The sequence below is a fragment of the Cupressus sempervirens genome, chromosome 5 (genome assembly GCF_028749045.1).
Source record: "Cupressus sempervirens isolate cs-2001-9-10 chromosome 5, ASM2874904v1, whole genome shotgun sequence".
NCBI lineage: Eukaryota > Viridiplantae > Streptophyta > Pinopsida > Cupressales > Cupressaceae > Cupressus > Cupressus sempervirens.
This window is the reverse complement of record NC_143122.1, coordinates 662,637,556-662,649,703: the sequence shown is the minus strand read 5'-3', so window position 1 is coordinate 662,649,703 and position 12,148 is coordinate 662,637,556. Positions and strand designations below refer to the sequence as shown.

General features: G+C 34.3%; 1 pseudogene; it reads left to right on the top strand.

Annotated features, from left to right (window-relative positions):
- Positions 1–235: 235 nt before the first annotated feature.
- LOC149557651 (pathogenesis-related protein PR-1 pseudogene) lies at positions 236–727 on the top strand (annotated as a pseudogene).
- Positions 728–12,148: the final 11,421 nt, after the last annotated feature.

The following is a 12,148-nucleotide window of genomic DNA, read 5'->3' as shown; positions in this document are numbered from 1 at the left end:
TATCGAACGCCACCTACTTCAATGAATAAATTAAAAAATAAAATTTTATCATTGGTCAATGTATTTACTAAAGCAGTCGTTGCACAGCTTTGTCATATCTGAATCTCTCTTACAGACTAGTTATCAATTCTTAATGTTGAATTCGATTACATCTGAATTTCTCTTAAAAAACAATTATCAGATTTCATCAACTGTGAAAAGTAGTTACAGTGAGATCACAAGATATATTGTGTCAAGAATGACTCGATATTGTCAAATACTCCTGTTTCTGGTTGTGCTGGGGTTATGCTGTGCAGATGCTTTGACGAGCTCTGAGGCCATTGCAGACTTCATTGATCCTCAGAATGTGGCCAGAAAAGCCGTTGGAGCTCCACCGCTAAGATGGAACAACACGGTTGCCGCTTTTGCTCAGAATTATGCGAGACAGAGAAGAAATGACTGCCTACTTCAACATTCTCAAGGATCGCCCTACGGTGAAAATATCATCTGGGGAAAAGTCCCCAAATGGACACGTCGGCAGGCAATAAGTGCTTGGATTGATGAGAAGAAGTGGTATGTTCATGCTACTAACACTTGCACCGGTGATGATTGTACACATTATACTCAGATAGTGTGAGCAACAACTGAAAGGGGAGGGTGTTCAATTATCAAATGTAAGAGCAATGAAACATGAGTTATATGCAGTTATGATCCACCGGGCAACTATATTGGCGATAGACCTTATTGATCGGGATAGTATAGGTAGCTTAATTTTGCAGTTGAGATGTAGCGAATGTTATTGTTTGTCATAATAGTACGCTGATTCACAAATACAGTAACACTACTCTCACTATCCATCTTTGCTGCGTTGGTATTAACAGCATATTGAAGTCTCTTTGAGTTTATCTTTGCAAGTCACTAAAATAATACTCAGTTCAGGTTTAGATTTTTCTACCATTAACGCATGCTAAGAAGCCTGCAATTTGAGGCAATATTATTATTAAGTTTTTGTATGTTACAGTTGAAAACCTAACCGCATGTTGATTTTGTTGGTCTACTTTCAAAGACAGCTAAGTATATCCCTACTTAAAAAATCAAGCTAAACTCGGAGTTTGATTTTGGCAATAATAGTACCGTATATTTAAACGCCCATACAGGATACTACAATAACGGGATTTTTTTCAAGAAAAGCTTCTTTCGTCAAGAACTGGTTTTAAAGAAGTTTGTTTCACATACTCAGATTAACGTACTAAATTTTATCATTCAGTTTTAATATTTTAAGCCAGTGATTTTTAACCGGAATCCTCTTTTTAGACTAGTATTCAGATATTCTTGATTCTGAGAAATCATTGAGGCCATACTTCGCTAATTTCCCACCATTATTGTCGAAGATTGGGGCTTGTTTTTAACCTTGTAAAGAGTTCGACGAGTTTTGAAATCATAGATACATTTCTGTAATGAAACAATTCTTTATCTTTATAATATTTGTGCTCGTTGGCGAGAAACTTGGTGCATTTTCATAGTTTGCAAAGTCTAGAAATGTTTGAAACCTCGTTGACTTTTTATAAGCTTTAGTTAAAGTTGCAAATCTATAGAAATTACGATAGTTTGAGTTTTGCTTTTCAAGTTTTGTTTGGTTTCTTGTGAATTTATCATAATGTTATTGTGAATACTTTTTGAAAATATATAAATTATATACAATTTAATTCAAAAAGTATGAAATAAATAAATAAATAAATAATAAAATAAATGGAAAATTTAATAATTAAAAATCTAAATAAATAAAAAGAAGAATTAAAAAAATTTAAATTAATTGAAATAATAGAAAAAACTAAGTAAACAACATGAAATAAGAAATTTCAAAAGAGTTACAAATTTTGGTACTTTAAAATATGGTAGTATGTTACTGATAAAAAGAAAGTTGTAGATAATTTAATATTGACTAGTTACTCCTTACTTTATATGAGTATCATAGCTATTATTTGGTAATTTTTTTAAGAATATCTATTCATGTTATGCTTGAATCCATATTCAAATTTCATATGGTTGTTGACTCTATTTAGTTTCAGCCTCTTTAAGATTGCATACATTATCAAAAATATGTACAAAGTGATGTATTATTGTCCCAAGTATTACTCCTCTCCTTTCCTAATCTCATCCGACATTCAGTTGTAATTGATCTCTTTCACTTTTCATTATAAATTTTTCAATATACTTATTATCATTATCAATTAATTTTACTCACTATAACTTTTGTTGGAATGTGTAATTTCCCCTCAAATGAAATGTAAAAGTGCAATACACGATTCTAGAAATTGTTGGATAGGGTTAGGTAAAGTTCTGGAATAGATAAATCTAGAAAAGTCTTTGTGTTTTGTCGGCTAATTTAGATGTTTTCGAAAACAATCAAAGACCTCTATAAAAGAGGCACAATGTAATGTATTTTGGTATAAAAAATCAGGCAATGAAATGAGTATATAATTTCTGTAAGTGCCTATACTATGAATTATGTGTTTTATTATCATTGTGGATCCAATCCATCCACCCCCATTAGATTGGTATCAGAGCTAGGTCGGACAGAAGGTTGGACAAATTTCACATTGTGATAAAAGAGCAAGCGGTGTGTTGGTGCTACTAAATGGTGGAGGAATGTTTGTGTTATGAGAAGGATAATGGTTTTGAAGAAGACCACATAGAAAGTGTTGAGCAAGAAAGAGGGAAAGTCAACAAAAAAGGTATGGTTTGAATTTTTATAATTATATTTGAGAAATTATAACAGTAGAAGAATATTGTGAGGATTTTAGCTATCTAAAGATTTGTTCAAGCTGTTTGAAGATTTAATTCTGGAAGTAAAAAGGTGTTTAGAATTTTTTTAAAGAAAGAATAAAGTGTGTTAAATTGTTGATTTCAATGGGAAAAGCTGGTAGAATTCAAAAGGATAAGACAAACAAGTTAGAAGAAGAACTAGTGATGGTGAAGAAAGAAAATGCAAAATTATTGTGTGAAAAAGATATTTTGCAAAAGGAATTGGAAAAAGTGAGAAATGAAATGGGAGAAGAAAAATCTAAATTGTTAAATGAAATTAGTGTCCATATAGAGGCAATTGAAGAGTTAGAGGATAGGCTAAAATTTGTGGAAGAAGTTCATAATTGGCAGGTGAAGGAAACATGCAAGCTTAGAGAGAAAAATAAAGAATTAGAAGAAGAGTTAAATTTGTTTGATGATGTTAAGAAAAGAAATGAAGAATTAGAGGATGAAATGAAGAGACTAAAAGAAGAAAATGATTTGTTAAATGCATGTGTCAAAGAAAAATCAGTATGTGATGTTTCATGTAGTACAAATGATTTGAATTCAATGCTAGAAAAGTGTGACTCTGTTGAGGTTGTTTGTGATAAAGAATGTAAGAAGGAGTATGAAAATATGGCATCAAATACTACCAGTTCCAAAGATAAGAATGTTGGATGGAATATAATGAAGAAAATGGGTTACAAAGATAAAGGATTGGGAAAACATCAACAAAGAATCATAGAGCCTATTGAGCCAATCATGAGACTAAAATATGAAGGATTAGGATATGCGGCAAATGAAAGTAATGATGTCATGAGTTCAAAAAAATTTGTTGAAAGTAAAAAATATATTCAATGTTCAAATTGTAATAGGAAAGGGCATACACAAGACAAATGTTGGGATCTACATCCTTGTAATATTTGTGGCTTAAAGAGTCATAGTGAAAAGATGTGTTGGAATAGAAATTGCAAAAGTGATTGTATGGCAGGTTGTATCAAAATGGATTGTGGATGGAATTATGAATCAAATTGGCAAAAAATTGCAGGAATGATCAGAGGGTTATTCAAGTATAAATGTTCAAGCGTAAGGAAGACTTCAGTACCAGTGGGAAACAGATCCAAGCAAGGCATCAAAGAGGCAAAAAGTTATTGGAATTTGTGACAAATGAAGTAGCATTATTAGTGGATCCTATGAAAAGAGGAATTTGTTGGCAGTGAATCATTTGTAGAAATTACAGGCAGTAGCCTTGGAAGACATTATTAATGAAAATGATCAAAAATAGCATCAGGCAAAAGAAAGGATTTGGAATTTGTATTCAACATCATTTGAGGCTAAAATTAGGGGGGAGTGTTGGAATGTGTAATTTCCCCTCAAATGAAATGTAAAAGTGCAATACACGATTCTAGAAATTGTTGGATAGGGTTAGGTAAAGTTCTGGAATAGATAAATCTAGAAAAGTCTTTGTGTTTTGTCGGTTAATTTAGATGTTTTCAGAAACAATCAAAGACCTCTATAAAAGAGGCACAATGTAATGTATTTTGGTATCAAGAATCAGATAATGAAATGAGTATACAATTTATGTAAGTGCCTGTACTATGTATCATGTGTTTTATTATCATTGTGGATCCAATCCATCCACCCCAATCAACTTTCATATTACTATATCATCAAAATTTATAATTCAATGTATTAAATTAAATTTATAAATACTTTTAATAAAACTAATATATCTTCTTTACCAAAAAAACAAAATTATAAAAGACTAAGAAAGCAATAACCTTCATTAAACATCTGCATCAATTTGATTTTCCTTAAGAAACTAATAACACGCAACGCTTTTCTCTGAGTTGGAAGATACAAATTAAATATAATTAGTATAGTATATAGCACCATTGCACAACTAAAAGGATACTCGATGGGAAATTTAATTAATCATTCTCAAAAAATGTTTATCCCAATAATTATTTTGCTAACTGTACAGTAAACATTCTCCTGCACATCAAATTGTGTAATTCTCATTCCATATTAAAATGTTTACACATCAATGCCAGACAATAAATGTACTGCAGTTGATTATAAGAGTTTTGAATTCCACATGACAAAAATCATAAATAATAGTATTATTCAACTAATGCATGTTCATCAATCTTTATGATGATCTTCAGATAAAAATAGATGTCCTAATTCACCTGTATTACAACGTCACACACTGAAAATTAAAAAAAAAAATTGACAACAGATTTTGGGCTAACAACTTCATAATATAGATTAAATGTCAAAAATGCTGAAAATTCATTCAGAGTAACTAAAACTGTAAAGAATGCGTTGGTCATAATTCTGCTGGCTGGGCCGTGGAGAAGAGATCGCACAAACAAATACATGAGCAACCCGACAAATTACCTGTGAAGCATCACATCACGACAAAAGACCAAAATAAATATAGATTACCAAGTTGAAAGTTTCCCCTAGTTGATTAAAATATCGTTCACATATTCATATTAAGAGTATAAATTATATAGAAAAATGCTCGTTTTTAGTAAAGAAATATTAATTTCTAATTTAAATTTCTTATAAATCTAGCATTGTTGTTTCTGCTTGCAATTTGAGGCAATGTTGTGTTTTGTAATTTGGAGCTGAAAAGTTTCACATCCTCACGATTTTGTTGGTCTGTCTTCTAAGATGACGGATAATTTTTTTTGTTACGATGATTTTGTTTAAAATATCTTTATTGAAACACCTAGTTTCACGAATTATTTCATCACATTCAAATTTTTTTTGGACAAATTCAAATTCTAAGTATTTGCATTCAGTTTTTATATTTTTATTTACTCTCTTTTGAATTCTGATAGTAGCTGTTGAAATATTAAATGCAGTTGGTCATTTCTCCCTAGAGCCAAATTCCCACCTACCACCCCTAATGGATTGTAGAATAGTCATAAACATTTATCATAGGTAGGTGAGTTTTCAAATTCAGAAATGAGGGGAAAAAACATTTTGTAAGTATAACAAAAGGAATGTTCTATTCATTCAATTAGTAGACAGAGAGAGAGAGCAGAAGAAGAAGTGGAAGTTGCAGAGCAGAGAGAAGTTGCAGAGAAAGTGATCAACAGATCTAGTTTGTTGCAGGGATAGAAGAAGTTTATTTCGTGACTGCAGATCACATGCTTCTTTGTGTCATTCTGTAAGTTCATAGCTTATTTGTTTATTTCAACCTGTTGAAGTAGTGATTGCTCTAGGCATTATTGTAAGCAGCCATTAGAGCTACAAGTATAAGGTTTTGAAGTATTGAAGTTGTTCAAGTTTTACCAGTTTAGGGTTTTCTGGTTGAAGCCGAATGCTCCCAGATTTTGTAATAGTTTGAATCAAAGTTGAATAGAAAGCTAGCAAGCATACATGAATCCATTGTTGTTTCTTGTTCATTGCATTTGTGAAGTTTATTGTTGATTATTTCAAGCTCTAGGTCTTTGGTTTTAATGGTGAAAATATTCACGTCATAAGTCTGTACTCGGTATTATCTTTGGTAGAAGTCATCTGCAATTCAAGCCGAGTTCACTCGATAACATCTTCTACCAAGCTCCTCCCTACAGTGGCTACCGAACTCACTCGGTGCTTTCTTCTACCGAGCTCCACCCTCTTGTGGCTACCGAGTTCACTCGGTAATGACACTACTGAGCTCACTCGGCATCCTTTGGCTACCGAGTTGTTTTCTCTCCATTTATCAAGCTCACCTGGTAAACACTCCTGCCACTTGGTTTCTTTGGCTACCGAGAAAATACTATCACTCGGCAATAGTTTTTGCTGAGCAGATCTTTAGGGTTAGGGTTGTGAGTTTGAATTTAATTTTGATTTATATTTCTTACATGGTATCAGAGCTTTGAGGCCTCACATCCAAAGTGAGTTAGGGAAAAGTTTTTTCTTGGGATATTTGACATGGCAGGAGATGCACGAAGGATATGGTAGCAGCCACCACCCTTCAATGGACAAAATTATGATACATGGGCAAAGAAGATGAAAACCATTATGGTTGCAAATGATTTATGAGATTTTTTAGTTAATGGGTTCAATGATGTGACAGACCCACCTCAGTATGCTGCCCTCACAAATGCACAAAAGACTCATTTGAAAGAGTCAAGGAGGAAAGATGCAAAGGTATTTAGTCTTATTGAAGCAGCAATGACAGAGACAATTTTTTCCAAGATTGTAGCAGCAAATTATGCAAAGGAAGCTTGGGATATCCTTGAGAAAAACTTCAAGGGGACTAATAAAGTCCATACAGTAAAGCTACAGAATATAAGGAGGGAGTTTGAGAACCTTCAAATGAAGGAAAATGAATCAATTGCAGACTTCAGTTCAAGGACCTTCAATGTGATTAACCAACTGAAGTCAAATGGAGAAGACTATCAAGAGTAGAGGATAGTGGAAATGATATTGAAGAGTTTACCTCATAAATATGAAAATTTGGTCATGACCATAGAAGAGGCAAAAGACCTCACTATTTTGACAATGGATGAATTGATGGGTACTCTTCAAACCCATGAGCATAGGATTAATAGATCTACATCTTCTTCTTCCCAAGAGAAAACATTCAAGGCTCAGTCAAATCCAAGAAGAAGGGGGAGAGAAAGAAATGGCTGAGGTAGAAACTCTAGAGGTAGAGGCCGAGGTAATGGAGGACAAAGAAATGCTATAGCAAAAAGCTCAGGAAGAGCAGATGGAGCAAGTAGCTCACAAAATACTTCAAGAGGAGGTAAGAAAAAATTCACCTTAAATAAGAGTAATGTAGAATGCTACTACTGTCATAAATATGAGCATTATGCAAGTGAATGTTGGAAGAAGCAAAATGATCAATCAAGACAAGAAAATGTGGCTGATGTGAACATGAGAAGTGGAAATAACGCCACTACCTTCATCATGTGTAATGTTGGTGAAGAAGGAAGCCCTGAGGTTTGGTACCTTGACAGTGAATGTAGCAACCATATGAGTGGAAATAAAACTTTGTTTTCATTCATTGACAAGAGTTTCAAATCAGAAATTAAAATGGGTAACAATGGAACCCTACCAGTTGTGGGCAAATGATCTATTATGGTTCGCACCAAGAAAGGTGAGAAGAAAGAAATAAAAAATGTATATTTTTCCCCTAGTATGAAGCACAATTTGATGAGCATTGGTCAGCTCATTCAAAATGGATACAAAGTGCTGATGGAGAATGACCGGTGTATCATTCAAGAAAAAGATGGGAGCAAAAACTTACTTGCAACAGTTCAAATGACAAAGAACAGAATGTTTCCCTTGAGGATTGAGACATGTTTCTCATCTCAAGTTGGTGCTACACCTCCTACACAATCAGCTCTAAGGTGTGTGATTGAAGAACCCTCACGGCTATGACACCTCAAGTATGGTCATCTTGGCTATGCTGGTTTAAATTTGTTGTCAAATAAAAGAATGGTAGAAGGTTTGCCACGTATAGAAAATTCATGTGACAAGTGCGAGGATTGTATTTTGGGTAAGTAACATAGGCTTCCCTTTAATTCTGAAAATTCTAAGAGGGCTAGATATCCATTAGAGTTAGTGCATACTGACCTAGTTGGTCCTATGCAAGTTACTTCCATTAGGGGGAGTACTTATTTCATGACATTCATTGATGATTTCAGTTGTAGGACATGGGTGTATTTCTTAAAAAATAAATTTGAAACATTTGATAAATTTGTAGAATTCAACGCCCAAGTTGAAAGAGAATGTAGACACTATATCAAAGTCCTAAGATCAGCTAGAGGAGGGGAGTATACCTATAATTCTTTTGTAAATTTTTTTAGGAAACATGGCATAAAGAAAGAGCTCACAGCCAGCTATACACCACAGTAGAATGGAGTGGTTGAAATAAAGAACATGACCATTGTTGAAATGGCAAGGAGCATGGTGAAAGAGAAAGGTATCCCAACTAAATTTTGGGGAGAGGCTGTGGCAACAATAGTTTACTTAATTAATAGGTGTCCTACAAAGGCAGTCCGTGATAGAATTCCAATGGAAGCATGGTCATGAAGAAGATGGACAGTTGAACAATTAAGGGTGTTTGGATGTGTAGCATATACACATGTGCCTAAAGAGAAAATACAGAGATTGGATGACAAAGGTGTGAAGTGCATCTTCATAGGGTACCGTTTAGAATCAAAGGCATACAGATTGTATGACCCATTGAACAACAAGATGACTCTTTCAAGAGATGTGGAATTTCTTGAAAATTAGTCTTGGTATGGTTCAATTAATGAGTCACCAAGCACATCAAGTAAAGTTCCAATTATGAGTGAAGAAGATGGTGATGAACAGCAAGAAGGAGCAGATAGAAGAAAGGGCAAGCAACCTTAGTCATTACTGAGCTCCTCTAGGAATGACCAAGTGTTAGGGCAAAGCAACAACAGTGAAGATTCTGATCCCACACTCTCCTCCCTATTACCAAGAAAGACCAAGAGTCTTAGGGAGATATACCAAGATGAAAGGTATGAAGATTATGATGAGAGTGTTAATTTTGCATTATTTTCTCATAGTGATCCAATATATTTTGAAGAAGCAATTAAGGAGAAGAAATGGTGTAAGGCCATAGATGATGAGATAGATGCTATAGAAAGGAATGAGACATGTGAGCTAACTGATTTGCCTTCCAAGAAGCAAGTGATTGGAGTGAAATGGGTCTACAAGACCAAATGTAATGCTGAAGGCAAAATTGATAGGCATAAGGCAAGGTTGGTAGTCAAGGGCTACAAATAGTAGTATGGCAGAGATTATGATGAGACATATGGCCTAGTTGCAAAAATGAAAACCGTGTGTGCTGTCATAGCAATTGCTGCTTAGCACAAATGAAAGGTATACCAAATGGATGTGAAATTCACCTTCCTAAATGGTGTATTGAAAGAAGAAGTATATGTGGAGTAGCCACCTGGTTATGAAGTTGCAGGTGAAGAGAATAAAGTATATAGATTGAAGAGAGCTCTTTATGGGCTCAAGCAAGCTCCAAGGGCATGGTACAACAAGATTGACTCATATTTGATGAGCAATGGCTTTAGAAAAAGCAATGGTGAGCCTACTCTCTACATCAAGACATCAAATGGAAATGTGTTGATTGTTGTCTTGTATCTAGATGATTTAATTTTTACTGGTAATGAAAAGGCTCTAATTGGTGAATTCAAAGAGGCCATGATAAATGAGTTTGAAATGATAGACTTAGGTTTCTTGAAATACTTTCTAGGCATAGAAGTAAAATAAATGCATGATGGCATCTTTATCTCTCAAGAAAAATATGCAAGGCAGATCTTGGAGAGATTCAAAATGCAGAACAGTAAGGCAGCCCTCACACCAACAACAATAGGTCTGAAGTTGAGCAAGGAAGACTCTAGCAAGAGAGTGGATCCAACACTATACAAGAGTATGGTTGGAAGTTTAATGTATTTGACTGCAACTCGGCCAGACCTAATGCATGCAGTAAGTTTGATTTCCAGATTTATGGAAACACCAAAGAATTTCCATTGGCAAGCAGGAAAGAGGATCCTAAGGTATGTGAAAGGTACCAAGGGATTTGGAAATTTTTATACTGCAAATGATGATTTCAAGTTGGTGGGATACACATATAGTGATTGGGCTAGAAGTATAGATGATAGGAATAGCACTTTCGGATACATGTTTCATATGGGATTAGGTGCAATTTCATAAGCATCCAAGAAGCAACCTATTGTTGCTCAATCTACAACAGAGGCTAAATATATAGTAGCAAATGTAGCAGCATGTCAAGCAATTTGGCTAAGGAGGATCTTGACAGATTTAAATGAAAAGAAAGAGGATGGAACCACAATTTATTGTGACAACATCTCATCTATTGCATTGTCCAAGAATCTAGTCTTCCATGGGAGAAGTAAACATATTGAGATCAGATATCACTTCATTAGAGAGTTGGTGGAGAATGGGGATATCAAGATGGAATTTTTCAAGTTTGAGTAGCAGCTAGCAGACATATTTACTAATCCATTAGGAATTGGAACTTTTGTACACCTAAGAGAGTGTCTTTTTGTAGTTGATCTAGATCAGTAGTGATCCTTGTTTGTTTGGCTCGGGACAAAGGGGGAGTGTTCGAATATTAAATGTAGTTGGTTGTTTCTCCCTGGAGCCAAATGCCCACCTACCACCCCTAACAGATTGCAGAGTAGTCATAAACATTTATCACAGGTAGGTGAGTTTTCAAATTCAGAAATGAGGGGGAAAAACATTTTGCAAGTATAACAAAACGAATGTTCTATTCATTCTATTAGTAGACAGAGAGAGAGAGAGAGCAGAAGAAGAAGTTGAAGTTGCAGAGCAGAGAGAAGTTGCAGAGAAAGTAATTAGCAAATCCAGTTTGTTGCAAGGACAGAGAAAGTTTATTTCATGACAGCAGTGCACGTGCTTCTGTGTCATTCTATAAGTTCATAGCTTATTTGTTTGTTTTGACCTGTTGAAGCAGTGATTGCTCCAGGCATTATTGTAAGCAGCCATTAGAGCTGCAAGTTTAAGGTTTTGAAGTATTGAAGTTGTTCAAGTTTTACCAGTTTAGGGTTTTCCAGGTTGAAGCCAAATGCTCCCAGATTTTGTAATAATTTGAATCAAAGTTGAATAGAAAGCTAGCAAGCATATGTGAATCCATTGTTTCTTGTTCATTGCATTTGTGAAGTTTATTGTTGATTATTTCAAGCTCTGGTTCTCTAGTTTTAATCGTGAAAATATTTACGTCATAAGTCTGCACTTGGTATTGTCTTTGGTAGAATTCATCTGCAGTTCAAGCCGAGTTCACTCGATAATCACACTACCGAGCTCACTCGGCATCCTTTGGCTACTGAGTTATTTTCTCTTCATTTACCGAGCTCACTCAGTAAACACTCCTACCACTTGATTTCTTTAGCTACCGAGCAAATACTGTGACTCAGTAATAGTTTTTGCCAAGCAGATCTTTAGGGTTAGGGTTGTGAGTTTGAATTTATTTTGATTTATATTTCTCACAGTAGCATCGTTTTGAGGATTCCTTGAAAACAAGATGTTCTTAATTCTAAAAAATCAGTGAGATCATACTTATAGTTTTTCCACATTATTCTCAAACATTGCAAATTCTTTCTAACTTATTAATGATCTCAACATGTTACAAAAATATGTACAAGTGATGCACATTTGTACTAAGTCTTATTATTATTTTCTACATACATTTAAATTTTTTTAATTTCTTATTATCGACATTTAGACATGTTTTACATTTATTCATAATTATTGTGTTGAATTTTTTACCATCAATGTGATTCATCAGCTGCAAAAACAAAATCTAATATAGATTGTGGAAATTTGATTTCTCTGATGTTTTACATTATTATTC